Consider the following 12,100-nt stretch of genomic DNA (forward strand, 5'->3'; position numbering starts at 1 on the left):
TAGTATAAGCAGGCAAATCAACTATACGTTATCCCTTTAGAACTTCGGAGATTCAGTGCTTCTACCCTGAACAAAAGTCGTGAACACAACATCAAGCGACCGAAAAGAAACAAGAAAAATCAAAATTTCGACCATCAAGCAGTATGCGCCTAGAGCAAGGTTTTCCACCACGTCGGCCACCGGACAGGTTATTTCTGCACTGGCTACCACGCACCAAAAATCGAAATCGAAAATAAAATAACCAGAGACACATTTATCAAGCGCCAGCTACTTAGTCCACGGCAAACCTTTGTCTTTCATGCACACTGGCGAGCCGAAAAAGACTGCAAAATATTCGGCAACAGGAAGGTTGCCCACAAACAGAATCTACAGAGGTCTCTCGGTGCTCTCAAACTCACATACACAGCACAGATTTTGCGACGGGAGGGTAAATACTATTGAAAATAACCAAAAATAATGCTTTCGAAGAATCCAGCCGCATCAGAGCTAGACATGAAACCACCACCAGACCACTGGGAGCCCTGCCAGCTGGTTTTAGTTAGGAAAAAGAATGGCGCGTTATGCTTTTGCGACGATTAGAGGAAACTGAATGACGGCACAGAAAGGACGTATATATAATGCCTCGTAGTGACGACTCACTCGACCGTCTTCCCAACGCCAAGTTCTGTCTCTCTATCGATTTAAAAGCGGTTACTGGCAGACCGAGGTATACGAGCGAGAACGAAAAAAAAAAACAGTCTTTATCGCACCCCATGGCTTGTATGAATTTATGGTGCTGCTTTTTGGTCTATGTTCGGCGCCCGCGAAGTTCTAGCGACTGGTGGACACCGTACTTACTGGTCTTAAATGGCAAACGTGACTCGTTTATTTGGACGACATCATGTGTTTTCAGAAACATTTGACAGACAGCTTAACCGGCTGCGAATAGTATTGGATGCTCTCCGCTCAGGAGACTTAGCGAGCTAGAAAAATGCAACTTTGTTTATCAGCAGCTAAACTTTCTCGGTCATAATGTTAGCGATGATGACTTCCGGCCCGATCCGGACAAACAGCCGCTGTAGCTGACTTCCCCATTTCTCACACGAAAACAGCAGTCCGATGTTTCTTGGGCATTTGCGCCTACTGTCACCGTTTCAGTGTTGATATTTTCAAGCTTTCAGAACCCCTGACGCATCTGACATGCGATGACTTCCCGTTCGTGTGGGCTACCGAACAGCAAAAGGCATTCACCACGCTGCGCCAGCGTCTACACCAAACCCCTCCTCTTGCGCACTTTGATGAGGTCGCCGCCACCGAAATTCACACCAACGCCAGCAACATCGGTCTAGATGCTGTTCTTGTCCAGCACCAGGAAGGCGCAGAAAAAGTGATCGCTATGCCAGCAGTACCCTTTCTCGGGCTGAAGACAACTACTCAGCTTTCGAAAAGGAGGGTCTATTAGTCGTTTGGGCAACGATAGAATATCGACCCTGCCTCTACAACCGCCAATTTAAAATTGTAACGGACCATCAATATTTTGTGTTGGCTGGCTTGTCTCCGAGCCCCATCAGGACACCTTGCATGGTGGAGTGTCCGTATGCAGTGATTTGATTACTCCATCGTTCATAAATCAGGACAGAACATGAGGATGCTGGAACACTGTCGTGTGCACCCGTGGAGTTAGCGCATGACAGTACGAATGATGATAACGCTTTCTTCTCATCATCGATACTTCTGATTTAAAGGCCCGGTAACCTGCTGATGCAGACCTAAACACCCGTGATCGACTACCTGAAGAGCCCCTGCCAAAACGTACCCCCACTGTTCGCTAAGAACCTGTTAACGGGCTCACTTTCAAAGCCTACAGCGCAACACACGCGGAGGAGATTGCCATTGCTCTGGCTCTCACGAATCCCAAGTCAAAACACATCATCACCGACTCGCGAGGGGCCTGTCGGAACTACGAGTTGGGCTGGGCTCCCCCGCTTGCCTGGCGCATACTGGAATATAGCTGTCGATCTGAAGATCCAACTCCACGCAACCTGATTTGGGCCCCCGGTCACCAGGGACTCCAGGGAAACGAACAGGCCGATCAGGCCGCCCGCGCACTCTCTCCCCGGGCTATCTCCCTGTTCTTGGAAGGGTACTCCCAATCCGACAATCTGGCCATTACATTCAAACAAATCACCGATTACTACAAGGAGGAGCACAGGCGCTACCCGGCCCCTTGTAAGGGTCTGGATCGCGCTGACGAGCGCCTCCTCATCAAAATTCTCACTAACACTGTACTGTGCCCGGCGGTGCTTAAACATTTCAATACATCCTTTGATGGCACGTGCCAGTTCTGTGGGGAGGTGTCTGACACCTTCCACATGGTTTGGGCGTGTCAATCTAACCCATCTATCCCCCCCAACCCCAACCCCACCAGAGAGGACTGGGAGGCGGCCCTGCTTGGCTGTCAGGACCTAAAGACCCAAAAGGCCTTGGTTCACTGGACTGGACACGGGCGGCGTTGCTTGCCAATGGGGCCCCGGAATAGGGGCTCCACCTAGTACTGTGAGGGGAAAGGGCCAATAGGGTCCTACCCCAATCACCTTTCTGTAAAAAATTTAATTGCCCATAAATGTTTTTCACCACCACCACCACCACCACCACCACCTTCTGTGCGCACGACAGAATACTCTGCAAGAAAAGCGCCGGCAACCTCTCTTCTGGTCATCCCTGCAGATCTGCACGACGACATCCTTCTTACTTGTCATGATGTGCCCACCTCTGCTCACTCGAGCTTTGCACGCACTCTCGCCAGAGTGCACCAGGCGTACTACTTGCCCAAACTTGTTGCCAGGGGTTTCTCCGAGTGCCAGCTACGCAAGACATCACCATTCAAGCCAGCGGGTTTTCTGCAGCCTACTCCACCACCGCTTGTATCACTTGCCCTAGTCAGTACGGAGTTCCTCGATAACATTTAACGACAGAATATAGAGGTCGGTAGTTCAGTAAAATTACTGGGCATCTATATCACCGGCACATTGAAATGGAGGCTCACGTCGATTTTCTACTGCAAAAATTAAGCCGCATAACAGGTATCTTACATCGAATTCGTTACTTTCTACCCATGTCAGCAAACTTGATCATTTACAATGCACTGTTTGCCTCGCATGTACATTATTGCCATCTTGTATGGGGCACAACATCAGCTTCTAATGTCACTAAAATACTATTCATGCAAATAAAAATGCGTGCTATTCCAAACGTGCCGTATGTCTCACACACTGAAGTCCTTTTCACCAAGTGCAACATACCAAAATGCCATCTTCTCTACAAACGAACTCTCATACGCACCTACTACTTCTACCTAAAAGTTACTAGCAACGTAATAACAAATATAGGAAACCCATATAAGGATATACCCACATATGACACACGCAGCGCGTAAATGGTTCATTCCTGTTGCCAGAACAAATGACGGCCATCAAATGATAGCAAACACCCTACCACGACTACTAAATTCTTATATAGAAGGCGTAATTAACATCTCAACCTTAACACTATGGAGCTCACCTCTCTTGTAAAAGCAATCATTTAAATCATCGCGAAACATGCAACCATGTTTTTTTTGTTCTTTTTTTTGTTAAAGTATTCTTTCCAGCCGATCTGCCAGTATTTAAAGGAGGCCAAGGACCACTCAGGCTGCCAACAAGCGGCTTTTACCATGGCCTCTTCCAATTTCCCAGTAAACGGACACAAATAAAATTAAATGAAATGAAATTACTTTCTCAGACCCTTTCCTCTATTGTCACCCGGCCATAATTGGATCACCGTGGCCACTGACCATCTGACATGTTACGCAGAAACTGCGGCGATGCCGCGTGCAATGTCCTCCGCGGTTGCGCAATTCTTCATGAACCGGATTATTCTACGGTATGGAGCCCCTTCACACGTAATTAACGATCGTGGCAAGGCATTTACACGGCGATTTCTTGATCAAGTTTTCCAACTAAGTCAGACACAACACCAAAAGACTGCTGCCTACCATCCTGAGTCTAATGGTCTTACCGAGCACGTAAGCAAAACGAGTGGAAATGCTCGCAATTGTAGACGTGCCGCATAAAACTTAGTACGAGATCTGTCTTATGTCCCATTCGCCTATAATACGGCCGTCCAATAAACAACTCGATTCACTCCATTTAGCCTCGTAAACGGATGCGATGTGCAGACCATGATCGACGCCATGGTGCAGTGAGTGACTGATGACCAGGGGTTTAAACATGACACAGGAGATTCCGCCACCTACGCTGAGGAAGCTCGCCAACTCGCCCGTACTCACATTTCGAAAGAGCAAGCACCAGATGCATTCCGAAATAATGACTGGCACCGCTACGTTGCGTACCAGTCTGGTGACCAGGCCTGGGTGTGGACACCTGTCTGCCGCCTAGGCTTGTCAGAAAAGCTTCTAAAAATCTACTTTGGGCCGCACAAAGAGAGTGTTGCGCCGCATATGAAATTTTACGAAGTTGTTCCCGACAGTACTGTGCCAAGTTCCAAGTGCCAGCGCCTGTCTGACTTCGTGCATGCGCTTTGCATGAAGCCATATTTGACCTGCTGAAGGCTGTACCTCACCTCACAAACATATATTTCTGTGGATATGTGTTTATTTTTTTCTTTTTGCCGCCTGGTGGTTTCCGGTAGCGCCCGAAAGACGACGAAGTTGGTGACACTCGCGCTCTTCGGTCTAGTGCTTGCAAAACAGCTCTTGTCTCTCTGCCTGCCCTTTTAGTTCTGTGAACTCTCCTGTTTTCTTCACAGTACATTTTGCATAACAACGGACCAAGCACCAACCCTTCAGGGACACCACATGACACGTCGACGCAACAGGAGTTGAATTATAAGAAACAAACTCTGAACGATTTGAAAAAAAAAACTTAATCGAACTGATCAAGACAGATTTTTTCAATACGGCATTAAGTGTGCATAAGCGATTAACATGTATTACAATGTCGAAAGCCTTAAAAAAATCAATAAATATGGCCTCCATCTGAGCAGCAATACCTAGGGTGCAGAAAATGCCGTTTGCAAATTCAACTAATTATGTTACTGTGCTCAAATTCTTCCTAAAGCCGTGTTGAAAGTTATAAAGCATGTTATTAAATTGTAAAAATTTTATGCTATGTTTGTTGATTTAAGTGCTTCAATATATTGTGTGAACGAGGTGTAAGTGAAATAGGCCTGCAGTTACTTAAGAGCTCCTTGTTGCTGGACTTGAATAATGAAAATACTACCTTGGCCACCTTCCGCGATAGCGGTACTGTGCCAGTGTAGAGCCGCTTGCGAAAGATGAGAGTTAGATATCGACAAGTCCACAACAAACAAGGAACGAGAAACGAATTGGGTATTCCATCAGGACCAAAATCAGTGTTAAGTTAAGTACACCATGCTAGCTAATCGTAATGTCAGCAATCGAAGCTGCTGCATTGTGACGGACAAAGGCTAGAACACCAAACGTTTCAGATGAAAATACAGATTTCAAATAGACATTAAAAGCATTAGCTATTTTAACTGGTCATTAGTTGTTTCATTACTGACGATGACAGGCGAAGATGCAGACTCTGGGGAATCCGCTCCAAATTTTCCGGAGTTGGTTTTAAGAAGACTTTCCAGTAGACTGAAAAATATATATTTATCTGAGTTAGGTATCATTCGAAGATACTCCTTTGCCTTATTAAACTTGACAACAATGAGTGAATCGAATAGACGCTTTGAGCGCCTAAGGTGTGTAGCACGGTGTGATGTATGCAAAATGTCCTGTGTCATCCAATAGAAGTTGATATTTTTCTTTGTTTTTAGCTAACCAAGGGCTCTACGCAGTTGCTAACAATGTTTTCAAAGTAGCTGGCTTAGTAATCGATGTGACTCGTGTTGCTAAGCACGAGGAATGGTTTAGAAGCGTCAGCAAGACTGTATATGAAGCGACCTCATTAGAACAAGTGAAATCAGGAAACGTAGTGAAGGCGGAAAGCGATACAACAACAGGACAGTTAAGAAAACAATCACTGCCTCGTGGACAGAAATCTTGTCCACAATTTAACATTCAAAACCCTGCTCGTAATTACTCGATCCAGCGAAAACCAAATCAGCAGTGAGCCACCTCTCGTACCTCCGTCGACTATTTGTTTGAGACCAAAGAGCAAGAAAATATTTACCAGTTCACGACATATGCAAGATTCCCGACCAGAGCAAGACGGAGAAGGCCAGTGAATGCCTGGAGCTTTGAAGTCACCCATAAAAATTAGACAGATTGAACGCTTGAGTGTTAAGTAGTCATTAGGAATGTACAAAATTTCGATGGATGAATTAAGTGGACGATAAAGAATACTGGGGCGAATATTAATATTATTGCAGCTCACATCCGAATGGGAGCTCTCACAGCTTGGTCCTTCGATATCGCGTACAAGCCGGCCACCGCTATCCTAGCCGCCGGAGCTGCTACCCGTGTGGCACCATTGTGAATACTACCTATGGACCTTCATTTTGTTACTTGTAAAATGCTGAGTCATGATACGTTGCAGAATGAGTCATGACTTTCATAGGTCATAGTACGTTACGTTTCATCATTAATGACTACATGTCGGCTTATTTCTGTTACGAAATCGTATACGAGCGTAGTCGATCATCCGAATTTCGTGCCATAGATGGCGTCCGGGGTGCTGAGTCATGTTACCATGCACAAAGGTTATGACTGCGCGCCAAATGATCAGGCAGGCTTTCTTAAAAGATACTCGACAATGGACCATATTCACGCTATCAATCAGGGGATAGAGAAATGCCCAGAATATAACCAGCCCCTATATATAGCGTTCATTGATTATGAGAAAGCATTCGAATCACTAGAAACCTCAGCAGCCATGCTGGCATTGCGGAACCAAGGTGTAGAAGAGTGTTATGTGAAAATATTGGAGAATATTTATAACGATTGCACAGCTACCACAGTTCTCCATAAAGTGAGCAATAAAATTCCAACAAGAGAAGGTGTCAGGCAGGGAGACACGATCTCGCCTAATCTACGTATTCACTGCCTGTTTACAGCAGATATTCCGGGGCCTGAAATGGGAACAGCTAGGGATAAGACTTAATGGAGAATACCTAAGTAATCTGCGATTCGCTGATGTCATTGCCTTGCTGAGTCACTCAGGACCAGGACTTGCAAAGCATGATCAATGAGTTAGACAGCCAAAGCAGAATGGTGTGGCTAAAAATTAACATGCAGAAAACCAGAGTAATATTGAAAAGTCTAGCAAGCGAACAGCAGTTCGCAATTGGTGGCGAGGTGCTGTAAGTAGTAAGAGAATATGTCTATTTATTGCGGGTAGTGACAGCTGATGCGGATCATGAGAGGGAAATAACTAGAAGAATAAGAATGGGGTAGAGGGCATATGGCAGGTTCTCTCAGATCATGAATGGCAGTTTAACAATATCCCTCAATAGAAAAGTATACAACAGCTGTATCTTACCGGTAGTGACTTATGGGGCAATAACGTGGAGGCTAACAAAGAGAGTTCAGCTTAAGTTAAGGACAACGCAGCGAGCTATGGAAAGGAAAATGTTATGTGTAACGTTAAGAGATCGGAAGCGGGCGGAGTGGGGGGGGGGGGAGAACAAACGAGGGTTAATGACATCTTAGTCGAAATCAAGAGGAAGAAGTGGGCTTAGCAGGGCATGCGATGCGAAGGCAAGATAACCGCCGGTCATTAAGGGTAACGGAGTGGATTCTAAGAGAAGGCAAGCGTAGCAGGGGCGGCACAAAGTTATTGTTGGCGGATGATATTAAAAAATTTGCGGGAATACTGTGGCCGCAACTGGCGAAGGACCCGGTTAATTGCAGAGACATGGGAGAGGTCTTTGCCCTGCAGTGGGCGTAGCTAAGCTGATGATCATGATGATGAGCCATGATACGTTGCAGAAAGACTCAGTCATGACGTTGACTAACAAGGCATGACTTTCAATGGGTCCAGGACGTTAGGTTTCATTCGTGACTATATATGTTCGCTTGAATGTGCTGTGACATGCGCTGTGAATGCGCTGTGAATGCGCTTTGACTGCATCATCAGAATTTCATGCCATAGACGACGACGGAAGCCATCTTTTGCCCTATTGGGACATATAATGCTTTCGCATTGTGGGATCGTAATCACCTGAGTGTGACCGTGTGCTCATTAGGTGGCACTTCGCCCACATATCGCGGGTTCGGGCCGGAGCAAGCTGAGGGCACTGCCAGCGCTTGGTGCGCGCCTGCGCTCTCGCTCCGAAGGAAGGAAGGCGCAGTTATTTAAGAGCACGAGTGTTTATTACACAGAGAGCTGCATTACATAACACTGCACTAATCCCCAGACCTCGGTGCAACCCATAGCCCCGCCGCAGCACCCGAAAGCGGGCCCGCGGAGCCGCGCGCGCAAAAAACAAAGACTACATACACGCGGGACAGCACAGCTAAGGGCGATCGCATGCCGCGCGGCCAACCAAAGGGGTTAAATCACGCGCAGCGCAAAACGAGGAAGGATGGGGTAAACGCGGAGCACATCTTGACGACGCAGGTCGCACATCGATGGCTCATCGCGCGTCGTCACCAGCAATGGCCGGCGATGACGGAGAACCAGCCAAATCAGGCCCTCCCGAATCCGGAGCGCGTCGGCCCCGCACAGGCGGGCTACACGACTCCGGAAGTTCGGGCCTGGACTCAAGCATACATACTAGATGCGCACGTCAAAGCACCCGCGTTCTTGGGCCCCCGGCAAAGGCCGGGGCACCCGGGAGCCAAACTCTACGCACCTTTCTGCTGCCCGAGTCGGTGGCGATCTCCCCGTTCATTTCCCGCTCGGGACCTCTCGCCGAAACAACGCCGCCCAACTGTCACTCGGTGTGACCCAATGGGGAAGCGAGGTCGAAGCGGGAAGAACGGAAGGGAGGGTGATTTACTGCGGTTCTCGGAAGAGCTTCCCTTGCAAGGGAGGACAAGAAGCGCGGCTGCCCCCATTCCGCTCGCGGACACCCCACGGGGGGTCTCTCTAACGAACGAAACGGCAGAAGCGGGCGCACACTCGGGTAGCCCAAGAAGCTCAATCCCCACATCCTCCTCTTCTTAAATGCCCCCGTCTCTCTGAAAACAGAGCGACGGTCACTCCACACAACACTGAATTCCTTTCGCTAGCATCAATGAGCTACCAGCCTTTCGCCATTCCTCCAGCCCTTAAACACACCCATACAACAACATTACTGAGAATTCTAATCACAAAACATCAGGCATGCGACACTACGCAATAAAGGCACAAAAGTATTCTCGCCTTACAAAATTACTAATGCGGTCACTCGAACATCACATAATCAATGCACTCTGTGTACATCAATCATAGCTATACATCATTACATAAGTTAAAATCTGGCATATATATACGAGCGTCCATGCTGCCACAATGAATCAGAGCGCGCACGACGGGGCGCCGGAAAACGTTCCACACAATTAGCCTTCGGAGCCGATATCTCGGTTGAATCGGTCGGTCCTGATGAACGGCCACCGATATGCACCGGAAGCAGCTCACCCCGACGTCGTCGCGCCGCAATGGCGGTGCTCTCCAGGCACCCGATGCTCTGAAGACGGTGTCTCAGCAGTTCTACGGTGCGATCAGCTCCACACAGGTTGCCTCTGAAGTTCCGCTGATTCGGCCTTGGCACATACCACCGAGCCTCGGGCTCGCGCACACGCATTGAAGAAACCAGGAAGCGGCGATAGTCGCCCCAAAACGAAAACATAAACATGGCAATTCCATGGCCGTTGTCCATTGCAAGGCTCCTGACGGGCAATAATACCACTGAACAAGAAAAAGTATTTACAAACAAACACAATTTCCCCCACCCCAGCGGGCGAGCGCCCGACGACGCTACAATGGTCCGGGGTAAGGAGGATTGCGAGCAACTGAGACACTGACCGCGAGCACACACACATTCCGAAACGTCGCTAACAAGCATACCCCTCAGCGGCTTCTCGGCATACTCTTTTTTTCTTTTTTTTTACTTTCTCTTCCCACATCTGGGCCCCGTTCGACGGATTCATGTCCGCGCACACAGCCTCTCCGACATCTCTAGAAACACTTGGCGAACGAGAGGCGCAAACGGCAGCAGCTACGCGGCGACCAGGCACAGTGGAAAGGAGGAGGGCACCGGCCCACGCCCACGCACGGAGGAAAGAAAGCTTTTCACCCCCACAGCAACAGGCCCTCCCGGCTCTTCCGGGAAAAAAAAGGAACCCCGCACACGACCCTTCGCGCCACAATGAGACAAAGAAGGCCCTCTTCCGAAGTGACCGGAAACGCGGTTGCTTATCTACAATACTACACTGTACATATGCGAGAAAACAAAGCACTTCAAAACACATATCATACAGACGGGAAATATTTAGCACGAAAATACACTTTGAAACATTCACGGCGCTGAACAGAAACAAAACATGCATTCTTCCACTCACATATCGGGCTGAAGGCTCAGCAAAGTAGCTCGCTCCGGGAACGCCGCGGAACGGCCTCGCCACGGCGAAGGCTGGTAAAGTCCGAGCTCAGCTCTCAACCGAAGATGTCCGATATCAAGCACGGAACAAAACACAAAAGTGAATGTCGTCTGAGGAGGCACCGAAGAGACAACCGAAAGCGATCGTATGCTTCGGTCTTGCCCGCTTGCCAAAACGTGAAATCAATGGACCTCAGCATCACCTATCTCGCTCACAAAAGTAAGCGGTCAAGTCGGCAGCGTAATTCGACTTCTCCGCGCGCTACAGAGGGCACGAACAAGACGAGGGAAAAACTGCGCGTAGAAAGGAAAAATCCTTTCGCGCCATCTTGGCCCTGTCTCTCACCGCGGAACAAAGGTTCGCGGGTATCGCTAGGCCTGGACTCGGCGGATCGGCTCTCAACACCTCGAAAGCGAGAACGAGTGCCTTCCCGCGGTAAATCTGCGTTACTGACCATCAACAGCCGTGGGTCGTGAAAGAACTTGGTTAATTTAGAAAAAGATGCTACGACGCTGTTGGGTGGACTCGATATTCCAGCACGAGCCGTCATGACCCATCAGGGCAAGCCCCGGGGACGCCAGTTCCGTCTGGCTTCGGCCCCTCGGCGCACGCTGCAATACAAGCTAGCGTTCCGGCGCCAGGTCTCTCTCAAGAGACAGAATTCCACGGCCTCATGCGCGCGACGCAATACCAGCGACTTTCCGACGCATTGTCTCCCTGAGACTACCGTGAATTCTAAACGCGAAAGGGGTCACCGCGTTGGGCCCTGAAAAGCTCTTTGGGCTGGAGATAATCCTAGCTACTCCCGAGGAGTCCGGCCAGTTTTGCCACCCTTACATAGCGTCTTACCAAGCCAGGCCTCTGCTCTGCCACTCCTCGGCGCGGCGCGGGGATGCTCGTATACGCGTAGTCCCCTTCGGCGCCAGCGCGATAGCAACCAGAAAAAAGGCGGCTGACTGAATTGCTTTAGTTCCGAATAAAGGTTCCTTTCTCACGCATCCATCGACCCAAAATTACGAATTCGCACGTTTGCTAACCGATCCCAACTACCCGCAACGGAGGATAGAAAGGCTTCTCATGCGCGTTACGACCTGGCTTAACTAGCCCTGAAGCTTGCAACAGAATGCAGTAACTACAAAGGTAGGAACTGCCCAACGTTTGTGCGCCAATTATGTGGGATCGTAATCACCTGAGTGTGACCGTGTGCTCATTAGGTGGCACTTCGCCCACATATCGCGGGTTCGGGCCGGAGCAAGCTGAGGGCACTGCCAGCGCTTGGTGCGCGCCTGCGCTCTCGCTCCGAAGGAAGGAAGGCGCAGTTATTTAAGAGCACGAGTGTTTATTACACAGAGAGCTGCATTACATAACACTGCACTAATCCCCAGACCTCGGTGCAACCCATAGCCCCGCCGCAGCACCCGAAAGCGGGCCCGCGGAGCCGCGCGCGCAAAAAACAAAGACTACATACACGCGGGACAGCACAGCTAAGGGCGATCGCATGCCGCGCGGCCAACCAAAGGGGTTAAATCACGCGCAGCGCAAAACGAGGAAGGATGGGGTAAACGCGGA

The sequence above is a fragment of the Amblyomma mixtum genome, chromosome 8 (assembly GCF_055824585.1).
Source record: "Amblyomma mixtum isolate Tamu chromosome 8, ASM5582458v1, whole genome shotgun sequence".
Classification (NCBI taxonomy): Eukaryota; Metazoa; Arthropoda; class Arachnida; order Ixodida; family Ixodidae; genus Amblyomma; species Amblyomma mixtum.